The sequence below is a fragment of the Macaca fascicularis genome, chromosome 18, assembly GCF_037993035.2.
Source record: "Macaca fascicularis isolate 582-1 chromosome 18, T2T-MFA8v1.1".
Lineage (NCBI taxonomy): Eukaryota > Metazoa > Chordata > Mammalia > Primates > Cercopithecidae > Macaca > Macaca fascicularis.
Window position 1 is genome coordinate 39,007,208 of NC_088392.1, and position 16,848 is coordinate 39,024,055.

The 16,848-nt window shown below is 46.5% G+C and overlaps 1 protein-coding gene across 13 annotated transcripts in view; it reads right to left on the reverse strand.

Moving 5' to 3' along the window:
• MAPK4 (mitogen-activated protein kinase 4) overlaps nucleotides 1-16,848 on the reverse strand; it is a 178,486-nt gene that overhangs the window by 14,937 nt on the left and 146,701 nt on the right. The window lies entirely within an intron of this gene.

Here is a 16,848-nt window from a genome sequence, read left to right on the forward strand (position 1 = left end):
ATGCTGCCACAAAGCCAGGCACGAGGCTCCTGGCTGAGAACAGATAAGGCCACCTTCATAATGGATGCAGGAAAATACTATGTGGAATCAGCCCTGAACAACAAAGTGGACACAGCTTTTATTGGTCCATGAGATTCTGGGAGTTCAACCTAGTGTCTTTTGCGGGGATAAATGTTCTAGCTGATTTTGCCCACGGCTCAGTGATTCGTAGTCTGAGATGGACTCCCTTCTTACGGTATATAGTGAGGACATATACCCATATATGATTTAGGAAAATATACCCAGGGAATTTAGAAATTGTTTTCTACATAATTCAGAAAACTGGGCCAAGAGTGACATCTGGGCAATGTCCATTTGAATTCCCTAGTACAGTCTTTCTAAAGTAAGAAAAAAAATGTATAGATCCATTGGGGGTTAAGGCATGACAGTTAGGACCAAGGAGATCCAATGGGAGATTCCAGGGATGGTCTTTTAGTTCACAGTTTAGCATCTGCACTTTCCTTTCTACTGATGCGGAAGCATCACATCACAGTCTCAGGTTAAAGCAGATGAAAAGTTAAGAAGCCTAGGACCCAGGAGTTTTTGACCCATTAATCTGAAATCCTTTCATTTGTTCAGCAAAGATTTATTAAATGTCTAAAACCTGTGGAAAGCCCTGAATAAGGACAGCAGTTTCCTCCCCTCTGTGGCACATATTTCCTCCGAGTAGAGCCTCAAACTGGTAGAAGGAAAGAGGAAAAGCAGAAGACACCCTTCAGCCGGAAATAACTAGAGCGTCCCATGCCCTGGCCTCAATAGTCTCACCAAAATGAACTCCTTAGAATTTGTAGGATGTGCCCTCTTCTTCTGTCCTTTGAGCATTTGCCTGTGTACCTTCCATGAGGGATATCCTCGTACTCATCGTGCTACCGGCTGACATGCTCAGGCCGGCTTCCTCTCAGAAGCTTCCTTGTTTTGTTGCTGTTTCTTTACTTCTCTGCATCCCCACCCCTCCAAGGACTACAGCTACTGTGCATTGCCCAGCCCCATGCTTCCTAAGAAGTGTTCAATAAACACTGCTGAACTGTTGAATGAATGAATGAAAAAGGAACATCTCATATGGTCTGAACCTCCTCCCAAATTTAGGCACCTTCTGCAGGGTCCACTGATCCTCTTCTTTTATACACTTGACTACAACGTGGTCCAGGTTCCACTTTCCAAGGTGGGTATGGAGTTTACGTAAGTTGATAGTCACTTATGCCTTATCTTGTTCCAAAAAAGGATTGGCCCATGTAATTTTTATAAGAGTTTAATTGCTTTAAAAGGCAAGTTTATTGAGGTATAATTTACATAGGGTAAAATTCACAAGTTCTATTAGTTTTGACAAAAGCATAGAGTCATGTCACCACCATCACAATCAAGATACGTAGTAACAATTCCATCATCTCAAACAATTCCCTTATGCCCTCTTCTGGTCACCCCTAGTCCCAGCCCCTAGCAACTGCTCTTTTCTGTCTCTCTAGTTTTACCTTCTATATAAATGGAATGACAGTATGTAGCCTTTTGAGTCTGAATTCCTTCACTTAGCACAATGCATCTGAGACTCATCCATGGTGTGTGTACAGTAGACTGTTAGGAATTTAAGTTCAATTCTAAAAGTTACAGGAACAAGCCAAATACTATCTGTAGAAGTTCATTTCTGGGTGGGTGGGTTCTAAAAGAATAGTCTGGTTTTATTTTCATTCAGAGGGTGAGACTGTCAAGGAAAGACTAAAGCAAGAGTACCCAGTGGGGAGGTAGCTTCAGGGGAGTTTTCTCTGATATGTAAATGCACAGTCTTTTATGAAACAGAATGGTCTGGAATTGACATCTGCCTCTCCTCAGAGTCTAGGGCTAAAGAAAAATGGGGACAGGGGGCTTTCTTCTCAAACACTTGCCCTGAAAGTAAAAGAAAGACGTTGACATGAGTAAGGCTGCCCTTGGGCCAGAATTACGGACCAGGTCATGACAGGAGCTAAGAAAGTCGCTCTCCAGTGCTTTTTTTTTTTTTTTTTTTAAATGAAAAAGAAGAACCTGCTGATTTTATTATTATTATTATTATTATTATACTTTAAGTTCTAGGGTACATGTGCACAATGTGCAGGTTTGTTACATATGTATACATGTGCCATGTTGGTGTGCTGCACCCATTAACTCGTCATTTACATGAGGTATATCTCCTAATGCTATCCCTCCCCCCTCCCCCCACCCCACAACAGGCCCCTGTGTGTGATGTTCCCCTTTCTGCATCCAGGTGATCTCATTGTTCAATTCCCACCTATGAGTGAGAACATGCGGTGTTTGGTTTTCTGTCCTTGTGATAGTTTGCTGAGAATGATGGTTTCCAGCTTCATCCACATCCCTACAAAGGACACGAACTCATTCTTTTTTATGGCTGCATAGTATTCCATGGTGTATATATATGTGCCACATTTTCTTAATCCAGTCTATCATTGATGGACATACGGGTTGGTTCCAAGTCTTTGCTATTGTGAATAGTGCCACAATAAATACATGTGCATGTGTCTTTATAGCAGCATGATTTATAATCCTTTGGGTATATGCCCAGTAATGGAATGGCTGGGTCAAATGGTATTTCTAGTTCTAGATCCTTGAGGAATCGCCACACTGTCTTCCACAATGTTGAACTAGTTTACAGTCCCACCAACAGTGTAAAAGTGTTCCTATTTCTCCACATCCTCTCCAGCACCCGTTGTTTCCTGACTTTTTAATGATCGCCATTCTAACTGGTGTGAGATGGTATCTCACTGTGAGAACCTACTGAATTTTTAACTACTAGCTATCCTCCTGTGGTTACTTGTTCTTCACAGTCTTTAAAAAAACTTAAAAAGGATTTTTTGTTTGTTTTTGTTTTCTTTGAGACAGGTTCTTGTGTTGTCGCCCAGGCTGGCATGCAGTGGCGCAACAGTGACTCACTACAACCTCTTCCTCCCAGGCTCAAGGGATCCTCCCATCTCAGCCTCCCAAGGAGCTGGGACCACAGGTGCACACCAACACACCCAGTTAATTTTTGTATGTTTTGTAGAGATGGGGTTTCGTCATGTTGCCCAAGCTGGTCTCAAACTCCTGAGCTCACACGGTCTGCCCACCTCGGCCTTTCGAAGTGCTGGCATTACAGGCATGAGCCACTGCACCCGACCCTTAAAGGGGATTTGTTGATATGTTTCAGAAGCCACAGGGCTGAGAAGAATTCGGGAAGGCGCAGTGTCTTCTGCCAAGCTGGTGCAAGAGAAGTCCCAGGAAGGGGAGATTGGAATATATGGGAAGCTCCATTGTCGGGTCTGGGGGAAGAAACAGCGGACCAGGGTCCTGCTGTCAGCTGAACTGAGCCCTGGGTATCCGAATGGGAGAGGCTCTGGGGCCCACAACATGGTACTGGTGATCCGAATTCAAGAGAGGAGTTTCAGTCAAGTGGATGGGGTGAAATTAGGGATAATTTTCTAAAAAAAAAAAAAAATCTTTAAAGAGTACCCAGAAGTAGAGACCCAATTTTATTAAAAGAGCTCATAAATCAATAAGTATATTGGCTCAAAAAAAAATCTTCAAATCGCCTTCTGCCCAAGCCTGAGGGCTGAGGATAATTTCGGCTCCATTTGGATGTGGAGAGGAACATGTGTCTGTGATCAGACCTGGTCTCCGCAGGCAGGGCATGCCCATGCACAGGGTGGCCAAGGAGGGAGTGGGCAGGGCCGCAGGCACACTCGGTGCGCAAGTGGGTGCGTCTGCATGCGGTTGTTGCAGGCCAGCTGGGGCCAGCCTCTGGCTTTGCGACATCACTGCTCTGAGAAGACATGAAGTGCACACTCCCACAGTTCTCTGTGACCACCACTCAGAGCACAAGAACAAGACAGGAGTGGCCCCTTCCTAGTCATCTCTTTCCTTCTACCACCTTGTTCCCACTGGGAGGCAGATGAACATGGTTTCCTTTCTAGACCCTTTTAAGGGGCCTTGGGGCCTTCATCAGCTATTGCTCCCATCAACCCATTTTGCTGTCCCTTTAGAGTCACGTACAGCCCATGGGAGGCTTTGACTTGGAAAGCTTCAAAGGTGTTTGGGAAATAATGTAGCAGCAGCTGCCCTGGGAAGAGCATAATTAGGGGCCCCCGAAGGATCTAGAGAGAAGGTATAATTAAAGCTCTGAGCATTCTCTTTGCAGAGGGGACAGGGAAGCAGCCCTCCATCCCAGCTGCTGGCGGGGGAATTTAGAACAGCCTGGATCAAAGTCACTCCAGAAGGGTGGGCACTCTGAGCTGCTCCAGCGAGCCCGTCCTGGGTGGGCACTAGTTCTGATCTGGAGCCAAGTCTTCTGTGCCTGCCCTTGCTGTGCCCCCACTGCCTGATCTCTTGCGTGTGGGAGTTGGAAGGTTGGGGGAGAAGGCGCAATCCAATAAACTTTCTACTACACCCTTTAATGGTAATGTGCCTACTAATCCCTCACGGGTATGATGAATTAATTAATTTATTTATTTAGAGACAGAGTCTTGCTCTGTCACCCAGGCTGGAGTGCAGTGGTGTGAGCTCACTGCAAGCTCTGCCTCCCAGGTTCATGCCATTCTACTGCCTCAGCCTCCCGAGTAGCTGGGACTACAGGTGCCCACCACCACACCTGGCTAACTTTTTTTTGTATTTTTAGTAGATGTGGGGTTTCACTGTGTTAGCCAGGATGGTCTCAATCTCCTGACCTTGTGATCTGCCCGCCTCGGCCTCCCAAAGTGCTGGGATTACAGGCGTGAGCCACCGTGCCCGGCCTATTTATTTACTTATTTGAGATAGGGTCTCACTCTTTTGCCCAGCGGAGTGCAGTGGTGCCATCTCGGCTCTCTGCAACCTCTGCCTCCCAGGTTCAAGCGATCCTCCCACCTCAGCCTCCCAAGTAGCTGAGACTACAGGCACACGCCACCATACTTGGCTAATTTTTGTATTTTTTTGTAGAGACAGTGTTTTGCCATGTTGACCAGGCTGGTATCGAACTCCTGAGCTCAGGGATCCTCCCACCTGTCTTCCAAAGTGCTGGGATTACAGTCGTGAGCCACCGCGCCTGGCCTGGTATGGTGAATTTAAACGAGACAACATTCTCCAAGAATAAAACCCCAGTCAACTTTAGCTCTGGGGGGCGAGGACAGGGTAGGAAGGGTCACTTTTCCTTTCATGCTGAAGCAATGTTTAGGGCTGCCCCTGTTTCCAGGCCAGGATGATGAGAGTTTCTGACAGCATTGCCTCCCCAACCAGAAGTTTCTGCAGCGTGTCCTGGGAGCCTAACGTGTGTGTCCCTGTGTGAAGGATGGGAAAACGATTAAGCTCATCCCTTGTCTTGAAAGAGCATTTCACATGGTTAGAGAGATGAAATGTTAATATGAAAAAAATGCAAGGACCAGGAAGTAATCATGGTCAGCATTTCTGTGGGACTTACCCTGTGCCCAGCACTGTGTTAGTATTTTACATGAATTTGATGCAGGCCCTTCACAGAGTAGTAAAACGACTGGTTCAAGGTACTGTAACTGGGAAGTGGTCAGGGGTGTCTGGCTCCTGCACTCATCACTTTCATACTGCCAGGCCTTCCCCCATCGCCAATGACATGCTTGTGAATTCACAAGTACTTCAAGAGAAGTGCCTGTGAATGTGCAGACCACTTGGAGCTGCCGACTTGGAGTCCTCCAATCTCCATCTTGAATGAGCTCCCCAGGGGAGGCGAATGCCCCCTCCTAGTGCGGAAGCTGTTTCAGCATAGGTTGCAGAAGGGCCACGTGTGTCTTTGCTTTTCTAATTAGCCTGGGCAGGCCTGTGCCTGTAGTGGGGTCTCTGCAAGTCTTCCTAGCAGGGGGGCACTGGTGGAGCAAGGAAGCTGCAGGCTCTGTGCTCCCTCTCCACCCCTATCAAGCTTCCCCCCAATTCCCGGGGCAGTCTGGAGAGCAGGGGATTAATGGACTCAGGAAGGCCTCAGGAAGGCCCCTGGCACTGCACTTCCTTGGAAGAGGAAAAACTTAGCTTAGGGGAAAAGTGAGGCTGTGGCAGGGAGACTGTGATTCTTTCAGGGGACTGGGTTCCCAGGAGCCCTCCTGGTGGAGGAGCAGTGGAAATCAGAGGCCTGTCACACGAGAACTGGGCAATTTTAGTCTGGAGGACATGGAAGGGGTGGGCGTGAGAGCTGCCTGTAGACATTTGCAAGGCTGTCATGTAGAAGAGGAGCTAAGCTTGTTCTCTGAGGCTCTAGGGACAGCTGAGAGCCAATGTGTGAGACAGAAATCTATGCGACATGATAATACCAGCTAACATTTATTGAGCTCCTCAGACTGTTTTGTCTGCTTTATATGGATTCACTCATTTCATCCTCACAGCAATCCCATGAGGTAGGGACTGTCATCATAGTTATTTTTACAGGGAGGAAACTGAGGCACAGAGAGGGTAAGCAGCCTGTCCATACTCACACAGGCTATAAGCGGCACAGCTGGAATTCAACCCCAGGCTGTGCAGATGTAGCTCCTTTGATCTGAATAGAGGGCTCCACTGCCTCACACATAAGAGAGACCTCCAAGGCTGCCAGGGTTGTCCGTGGGGGCCTGGGCTATCTAGACAAGCAGAGGGTCCAAGCACAGAGCAGACAGTCTCGTGGAGAGATGTGCCAAAACCATCTTCCTGGTGGAGGCCCTAACGCTTGGCTTCTCAAACTTTGGGGTGTTCTCAGATGCCTTGAGGACCTTGATTGGTAAAGCGCAGATTCCATTTCTCAGTCTAAACAAGGTGATGCTGACGTTGCAGTTCAGATGACCACACTTGGACCAGGAAGTCCCTAGAGGGTCTTTATGATACTGGCCTGCCCTAAGAAATTATGATTTGCTTTACTTACAGGCCAGGCAGATTTCTCAAACCGAGCAGCAGACTGACCTATAATAGGGGTTAATTCTTTGAGTTACACTCATCAAAAGATCATTTAGAAGAACAATATCCTCCCAGAGGTCCCGCTGAAGCAGACATACACAGCCTCTCTTCTGTAGTCATCTCCCTCTGAAGGCATAATTCTTATTTGTGCCAACGTACATATGAGGCACATGAGAAACATTTTTAAAGAGGAATAATACCACAGCCAAACAGCAAATTCATTCCATTAAACTCATTTCCAGGAAAGCATGCAGCAGGGACTCTGTCAAATTGAGGGAGGGAACACATCACAAAGCCTGGCTCACATCTCAATCACTGGTAACTCATCTGGCACGTTCTATTATGCAGCTAAAGTAAATGTGGGTGAAGAAATAGTACGGCTACATCAGCTGCACCGAATTTTCACAAACTTCTAAGATGCCCTAAATGTGAATCTGCTGATCCCCTTTCAGGGCTGCCCCTTCCCCACTCCACCCTCTGGGGGATCCTGGACAGATCCTGAAATTCACCATCTCTTCCCAGGTTTCCATGGAAATCAACCAAAAGCTCATATAAATTCCCATAGGCCTGCAGGCCCTTGTTGGACACTCCAGGCCCTGTGTGGTCACTTCCTTTTACTTTAAAAAATTATAATAAAATTGCCATAAAAAATTTAATTGTGATAAAATACACATACCATAAAGTTCACCATTTTAACTGTTAAGCATACAGTTCAGTGGCATTAAGCACATTCACGATTCTGTACAACCCTCGCCATCTCCAGAACTTTTTTCTTTTTTCTTTTTTTTGCGACAGAGGTTCACTCTGTTGCCCAGCCTGGAGTGCAATGGCATGATCATGACTCACTGCAGTCTCCCAGTGAGACTCACAAGCGCAAGTGATCCTTGGGCTTTAACCCCCGAGAGTGATTGGGACTACAGGTGCACGCTACCATGCCTTGCTAATTTTTTGTAGAGATGGGGTTTTGCCATTTTGCTGAGGCTGCTCTTGAACTCCTGAGCTCAAGTGATCCGTTTGCCTCCTCAGCCTCCCAAAGTGCTGGGATGACAGGCATGAGCCACTGTACCCGGCCAAGAACTCTTTTCATCTTGCAAAACTGAAAGTCTGTCTCCCTTAAACAATGACTCCCCATCGTTCTTGCCCCTGCCTCTGGCAACCACCATGCTACTTTCTATCTGTATGGGTGTGATGGCTCTAGGGACCTCACAGAAGCAGAATCATACAGGCTTTGTCCTTTCGCATCTAGCTTATTTCACTTAGCGTAATGTACTTCTCCTTACTTTTAAACAGCAGGAAAGTGGGAGCAATGGAGTTGGGCTTCTTTTTAAAAAGCACTTTGGTGAAATGTGGTTGTCTTCTAATTCAACTAGAGCTCACCATCTGATAAAAGCTTTGAACATTATCCTCATGGGGTCCAAATCATGAACTCTGAATCCTGTTACAGTTCAAAGACAGGATAACATGTTCTGTTTGTTCAGTGATGTACCAGGACTGGCAGATCCATTACTACCATCCTCACCAGGACCAGTGGCTGGGCTGGGTAGAGAGGTGGGTGAAGGGATGATTTGGTTGGGCTGCTTCTGCCTCAGTTTCCTTATCTGCTTCTGCTGCTGGAGGGGCTACAAGTTCTCCTGTGTGGGGCATTAGCATCCTGGGGTGCTGCATGACAATCAACAGCAATCTTTAAGTGAGAAGCCCTGCTAGGCCAAAGTGATTAATTTTTAATAGGCCAGCCTGTGTGCAAATGGCTTCTTTTAGTAAGATGCATTAACTGTCAAGCCACAAATAGACATCTGTCACACTGGCTTTCAAGGGGAAATCTGGTGGTACCCTAGAGCAGTGACTCTCAGACCTGCTACAGGCTGGAAGCACCTGGGGAACTTAAAAAAAAATCCTGACGTTCAGGCCCCCTGCTATGCCAATCACATCAGAATGGGGGGTGGGGGGGGATGGGGGCCAGCATCCCTAGAGGTCTTGAGTTCACCTGCTTTGGAAAGGTAAGTAGTATTATCATGGTTCCTGAATGAGTACAGGTTTCTTTTTCTACCTCCCCTCAGGATGAGATAAATCCTTGAGTAGCCACAGAGGTTTTCCCCAGATGGCTGAACCATAGGAAGTAAAAATTTACTGAAAAATCACTGATCATAGTAATAGCTATCGTTTATTGAGAAATTATGAAGTGCCAGGCACTGTGCCAAGTACTGCTTTATTAATAGTGCATTTAATTATGAAATTGATCCTGTGAAACAGGTAGAGAGAGGGGGCTACCCTGAGCAAGATCAAATTAACTAATAATTAGTAGAGCTGAGATCCGATCCCAGCAGTGAGCAAAACAAAGTCCCTGTAATCATGGAAGGCACACTTTGGATGGAAAGACAGCTGAACAAACAAATGTATGATATGTCTAGTGGAGATAAATGCAAGGAATGGAAATGAAGCAGGGTAAGGAGATAGAGAGTGATGGGGTGGGTGGTCCGGAAAGGCCTCTCATATAAGGGGACATTTGAGCAGAGACTAGAGTGAGTCAAGGGGTGAGCCATGTGGCCATGCGGTAGAAGAAATGAGATGTTTGTCTGCGAGTCCCAGGCCTCCCCTTTCTGTCCCCCATCTCTTCCCCCGAGGAGGGTGGAACCTATCTCCTCCTTCCTAGCAAACTTTCCTCTCAGCTCCCTTATTAACATCCAGGTATATAACTGAGAGCATATTAGAGAGGTGAGGGCATATTTGTTGACATCCACTCTGTACAAGGGATTTTGCCAGCAGTAGCTCAGCTCACCTCCTGAGAACCCTGTTGAAGGTAAATGTTTATTTTTCATTTTACATTTGGGGATATTACTGCAGGACCCTCCCTCTGGCTTAACTGGCAAGGCTTTGTGTTCACATGGCATCCTGGACCCCTTCATCTAACTTCATAACTCTATAGCAGGGGCAGCAGTGAGGGCTCCTGAAGGCAAGAGCCAGTTGTTTCCCCTCTGTCTGCCATGCACCCCTGTACAGGATAGGTGCTCACTTACAACCAGGTGAACGAATGGAGTAAAAACGTTGAGCTAAAGGAATGACTGATATGCCCATGAAATTCAGGAACTGACCACCAGTCTGGAGAAAATTAGTCTGAAGTTTAATTGCCATGTAAAAATCTCAGGACAAAGGTAATGTCTGTGCTCAAGTCTAGCCCTCTGCCATGTGGGGTATGGGTCCGGCTTTCTATTGAACATGCTCTTTGTGCTACTGTGTGGAAACAAGACCCCTCATGCTGTTAATCTTGCCTGGGACCAACCTGGAGGTCAGACTCAGAGCTTTTTTGCACCCCTCCACACCTCTACCCTCAAAAAGAAAGAAAGAAAACGTGAGTCCAAAAGCACTTTTGAGAAATGGGTAATAATAACGGCCACCTACCAGGTGCTGACCATGCACTAGGGATGCTCCTCACCCTTTGTCTCCTTCCATTTGGTCATCATGATGCTCTCCCAGGGTGGCTGCTGTCATTGTCCCTGCTCCACAGAAGAGGATGCAGAGGCAGGGAGGGTAATGACACAGCATAGTCCAACATCACAGTCTTCCATTAGGCCTCCAGGCCCCAAAGTTCCCCTCCGATTCCAGCCTCTTCACAGCTGCTCCCACCCCACAGGACTGGAACTTTCCCCAGTTTGACTTGTAGAGAACACTCAGAAGAACAAAAGGAACTTCCCTGACTTCTGCCTTCTCAGAAGGCTCTGGAATGTGACCTACAACTGTTGCGGGAAGTCAGGGACCCTGAACGGAGGGACTGGCTGAAGCTGCAGCAGAAGAACATAAACTGTGAACATTTCATAGACATTTATTAGTTCCCAAAATTAATACTTTTATAATTTCTTACGCCTGTCTTTACTGTAATCTCTGAACATAAATTGTGAAGATTTCATCGACCTTTATCACTTCCCCAATCAATACTCTCATAATTTCTTATGCCTGTCTTTAATCTCTTAATCCCATCATCTTCGTAAGCTGAGGATATATGTCACCTCAGGACCCTGTGATGATTGTGTTAACTGTACAAATTGTAAAACATGTGTTTGAACAATATGAAATCAGTGCACCCTGAAAAAGAACAGAATAACAGCGATTTTCAGGGAACAAGGGAGATAACCATAAGGTCTGACTGCCTGTAGGGTCGGGCAGAATAGAGCCATGTTTTTTTTCTTGCAGGGAGCCTATAGACTGACTTGTGAGTAGGAGAAATATCACTAAATTCTTTTCCCAGCAAGGAATATTAATAATTGATAACCCTGGGGAAGGAATGCATTCCCAGGGGTAGGGCTATAAACATCTGCTCTGAGAGTGTTTGTCTTATGTGGTTGAGATAAAGGATGAAATATGCCCTGGTCTCCTGCAGTGCCCTCAGGCTTACTAGGATTGGGAAATTCCAGCCTGCCAAATTCTAGTCAGACCAGTTGTGTACTCTCAAACCCTGTTTCCTGTTAAGATGTTTATCAAGACAATGAGTGCCCAGCGGGACATGGACCCTCATCAATAATTCTAATTTCACCCTTGCCTTGTGATCTTCCTCTGCCCTCTGCCTTGTGATCTTTTATTGTCCTTTGAAGCATGTGATCTCTGTGACCCACTCCCTATTCGTACACCCCTCCCTTTTTTTTTCTTTTGTTTCTGAGATGAAGTCTTGCTCTGTCACCCAGGCTGGAGTGCAGTGGTGCAATCTTGGCTCACTGCAAGCTCCGCCTCCTGGGATCATGTCATTCTCCTGCCTCAGCCTCCCGAGTAGCTGGGACTACAGGCACCCGCCGCTATGCCCAGCTAATTTTTTGTATTTTTAGTAGAGATGGGGTTTCACCATCTTAGCCAAGATGGTCTTGATCGCCTGACCTTGTGATCCACCTGCCTTGGCCTTCCAAAGTGTTGGGATTACAGGCGTGAGCCACCATGCCCAGCCACCCCTCCCCTTTTGAAATCCCTAATAAAAACTTGCTGGTTTTGCAGCTCGGGGTCGCCATCATGGTCCTACCAATATGTGATGACACTCCTGGAGGCCCAACTGTAAAATTTCTCTCTTTGTACTCTTTCTCTTTATTTCTCAGACCAGTTGACACTTAGGGAAAATAGAAAGAACCTGTGTTGAAATATTGGGAGCTGGTTCCTCTGATATACAACCCTTGTGATGCAATCAGTAGACTAAGAGAAATAAGAGAGAGACACACATCATCATCTTGCTTTTTTTTTTGGAGACAGGGTCTCACTTTGTCACCCAGGCTAAAGTGCAGTGGCTTGATGTTCTGGGTTCAAGAAATCCTCCTGCCTCCCAAGTAGCTGGGACTACAGGCACACACCACCATGCCTGGCTAATTTTTGTATTTTCTGTAGAGACAGAGTTTCACCATGTTGGCCAGCTGGTCTTGAACTCCTGAGCTCAAACATTGCACCCACCTCAGCCTCCCAAAGTGCTAGGATTATAGGCATGAGACACTGTGCCTGGCCTTTCTTTTTTCTACTGATGTGGGATGAGGTAGAACTTAGATAGGTCTGGAGGACGTGACAGATTTTGGAGTCTCCAGGTAGACTCATTATACAGATGGTGTGGGAGGGAATGGAATGGGCCCTAGAGAGCTTACCTAAAGTTTTAAAAGTCTCTCTGTCACAGGGTCTACCTGGAAAGGGCAGGTGTGGGGAAGGAGGAGGCTCCTGGTGGTCCAGCCTAAATGTAGGCAGGAAGTAGCTTCCTGCGGAATATTGGGGATGCCCTGCTCCTCCTGAACTTGACCACCTGCTTGTCTGGGTGTGGGAGTCTCACCTACAGAGTCGCTGTTTTTAGTTAAGGTAGTAAGGTAATGTTTCCTGAAATGAATTCATATCCGAAGATGTTAATAGCTAGCAGGGGAGATAGGATGTGTGCCCAAACACCCTTGGGACAGGCTGGCAACAACCAATGAAGCTTATTTATAAAGTCTCAGAATCTTCTAGATGGGGACTTAGTATGTAGCACTTGTCAAACCTCTGTGACCACTTATCCACTTTTTTCTAGGTGCATCATGGCGACCAGTCTTTCTCAGGACAGGCTGTGAGGAATGCTGGGTAAGGTCCCTGTCAACACATCAATTCGATACCTGGGAGAGGAAACATACTGACCTGTTAAGCCCACTGTCTTCTGTTAGCAAGACTTATGTCATGGCACCTGCTGAATGCTCTGTGTGAATGGAGGCACACTGCCTCCCCCACTTATCCCAAGAGCCCCTGAGTGCTGGGACCTCTTGGTGTGCCCGGTGCCTGCAGATGGAAGATGCTGAAGGCAGGTGGCTGCATGTTATAAAAGCCATTAGAAATGCCAGCTACTTTCACTCCACAGAGGCTCTGGCCCCTAGGAAAAGCAGGGATGTTTTGTTTAGGAAAGGGAGGCTGGGCAAGGTGGGGAGTGCAGGTTACTGGAGGAAGGAAGTGCCTACTGGATGAGTAGCACTGAGACCACTGCCCAGGCTGGACAGGCAGGGAAGAAGTACAGGCAGCAGGGATGGAGGAGGGGAGTGAGCATGGGGAGGGGGGCAGCAGAAAGGCATTGAGATCAACTCAAGAGGGGTCTCCAGAGTTGCTTCTGTTAGGGTCCAAATCCAACTCTTGGCTCCGTAACCCTGTCTGACCCTGACTTTGGGAAGGGTCTTTTTGGATCACACTATTCATAGGGAACCACATCTTTTCTGCAGAAACTCTTCTATTCTGGGAAAACCTGCAAGTTGCAGGCAGGTATACCACTTTTTAAGTGCCCACATGCTGGGAAGCAGCTCTGGGTCACCTGTTCCAGAGAATTACAGTCTCATTTCAGATGCTCTTTTAACAGGCCTTTATAAAGTGTTTCCAGTAGGTCCAGCCCTGTTTGTGGTACTCTGAATCAGGGGACTGTCTTCAGGGAGCTTACACTCCAGCTCTGGGCAGTAAGTATGCTGGTTCCACTGCAAAGACTATCATGAAACCAGGGCACAGTCAACACTAGATGAGGGCAGGAAGATGGGGCAGTCACTGTATGAAGAAGGAAACAGAAAAGGGGCCAGGGTGGATCCTGGTTTGGGGAGCCTCTTAAAAATACAAAATCATGAACACAAAATTACATATCAAAGTGAATATTTATGTTTAATCAGAAAATGAACTGCAGCAAATTAAAAATTATAAAAAGCTGGCAAATACTACAAAAACCACACAATTCATAAAAATAACATTTTTACTAATTAGCTGCTTGGCAAACTGCAGGTAGCAAATGTAAACATGCTGCATGATCTCTGATTTTCTCTTCTGTGACAATTTTGTAATATGATTCTTTATTTTTTTTTTTTAAGAGATAGGGTCTTGCTATGTTGCCCAGGCTAGATTCAAACTTCTGGGCTCAAGTGATCCTCTGACCTCAGGCTCCTGAGTAGCTGGGACTACAGGCATGCACCATCATGCCCAGCTTGAAAGATAACTCAGTCTTTGAAAGTTAGATAGTTAAAAAGATAACTAAGTCTTTCTTCTAGTGTGGTTGATACTTTAGGATGGTTGATTTTTATTTATTTTTTATTTTTTTGTGACAGAGTCTCTCTCCATCACCCAGGCTGGAGTGTAGTGCTGTGATCTCGGCTCACTGCAACCTCTGCCTCCTGGGCTCAAGCAATCTTCCCACCTCAGCCTTTCCAGTAGCTGGGAACACAGGCATGTACCACCATGCCCAGCTATTTTTTTCTATTTTTAGTAGAGATGGGGTTTCAGTATGTTGCCCAGGCTGGTCTCAAACTCCTGAGCTCAAGCGATTCGATCCACCTGCCATGGCCTCCCAAAGTGTTGGGATTACAGGCATGAGCCACCATGCCCAGCCTAGTATGGCTGGCTGATATTTATAAATTCTTTTACCTTATAAGTTTTCTGGATTTTCAAATTTGGGAAATAATTCTATTTAGTGTTCTTTTGTACATGACCTATAAGATTTGGGGGGCATTTCCAATTTTCTTATGTTGTGACTCAACTTCTATTCTCTTTGAATTAATGACACTCATTAACCAAGTTGTTGATGATGTCCTAGTTGCAGTCACATGTAATGAGTTGTAGGGTGGGCCCTGTTTGCATGAGGACCTCGTGAGTGATTCTAGAAATCCTTAGCAGGAAGGAAAGTCTGAATGGCGATAGCCCATTTGCTAACAGACTGCTCTCAAAATAACTTACTTTGTGAATATTACAAAAACACATGACCATGTGAACACAAGGTTAGGGTCCCTCCCAGGGCCTTGGTCAGGGTTGTGCAAAGGAGAGACCTTGGGGTTAAGTTTCACGGACTCCACGGTAAATCTGGCCCTGACCAGAGTAAACTGGGCAAAAGAAGAGGGGGCCAAGGAGGATGGGGGTAAGGATGGGGGTGGGGGTGTCTTGTTAGAGTTTAAGCTTGGAAAGCAGAAACATATTCTAGGAACCTTCTTTGAAGTCATCCATGGTAGGCGCCATGTTCTAATCGGCGGAGGAAAATCATCTCGAGGCTGGTCATCCCAGAGAGTTTGCAAAGAGGCCCCGGGTATTCCTTAGAGGAGGGAATGCATGCGGGGCATGGCTGCAGGGGGAGCTGGCGTGGTTTTGAAAGGTGTTTCTGTCCTTCACCTAAACAAGCTGGTGAGAATTTCGGCCACCAGAAAAGGTTTGATTTCCTCCTTTGTCACCTTACTCTCTTAAATTCCGTTACCAAGGGCCAAAACCCACGGTTGCAACTTTGAGTGGAATAGCTAGAGAAGCAAATTCCCTGTCCCCCACCCCCAACTCCCGCCTAGAGAATCTGCAGGGATTTTCTCCTTCACACTTAGCAATGCATCCTAGAGGGTTTTGAAGAGCTGAGGAAGGAAGGAGAATGCAAATATCCCAGACACTTGGAGGGAGGTGTGGCTCTAGGAGGGGACGAGGCACAGGAGGTGGGTATGGGCTCTGAAGATAAAGTCTGCCTGCTTTAGATAAAGATAAAACTGCTTCACAGCTTTCCACAACCCTGCTTGGTGGGTCCTGCCCACCCTCAGCAGATGGGTTCACAGAAGAGTGCTAATGTTTGCGTCACTGTTAATCACACAGCGCTGCCAGTGAATTTGGTTTGCAAAACTGAAATAGATGCAACAGTTGATGTGTGCACTGTAGCTAGCTCACTTTCACAGCTGTAGAGTATTCCAGTGTATTTATATGGAGAGTTTGTCAAGAGGGACTAGGTATTTTGTTGTTGTTGTTGTTAGATTTACTTCTAACTGCCTGATATATATGATATAACATAAAGAATTTGGCTGGTCTTTATTCTCAGTTCCTGGAGGAAGCTTCTAAACCCTTGGAATTGCCTGAGTGATAGGAGTGTCTGTTATTAATGGTGGGCTCCTGGAACCATAGATGCTAATGAGGCAACTCATGGTTGGTCCCTAGATGGCTTCAGCATGGGGATGACTGTGATTAGTGGGCTGGGGCTTTGAGCCACATGATACCAGCCCAACTTCCAGGGGTGGAGAGGGGCTGGAGGTTGAGTTCAGTTAGGTGGCCAATGATTCAATCAATCATGCCTAGATAATGAACCCAACTCCTACCCTCCCCCAAAAACTCTGGGCACTGAAGCTCAAGTGAGCTTCCCTGGTTGATGATACATACCCATGTGCCAAGAAAGTGACATGTCCTGAGAGCACAGAAACTTCACATTTGGGACCTTCCTGGACCTCATCCTCTAGGTCTCTTCTTTTGACTGGTCCTGACTTGAATCCTTTGTAATAAAACTATAATAATAAATACAGGGCTTTTCTGAGTTCTGGGAACCAGTCAAGTGAATGATTAAATCCAACGGAAGATGAGAATCTCCAAATCGGTAGCTCTTGGGTCAGATGTGCAGGTGACCTAGGGACCCCTGGGCTTGTTGCAACTGACTGAGGTGAGAGCACCCTTGTGTGGGACTGCTGTTAACCAGAGTTAAGTTTG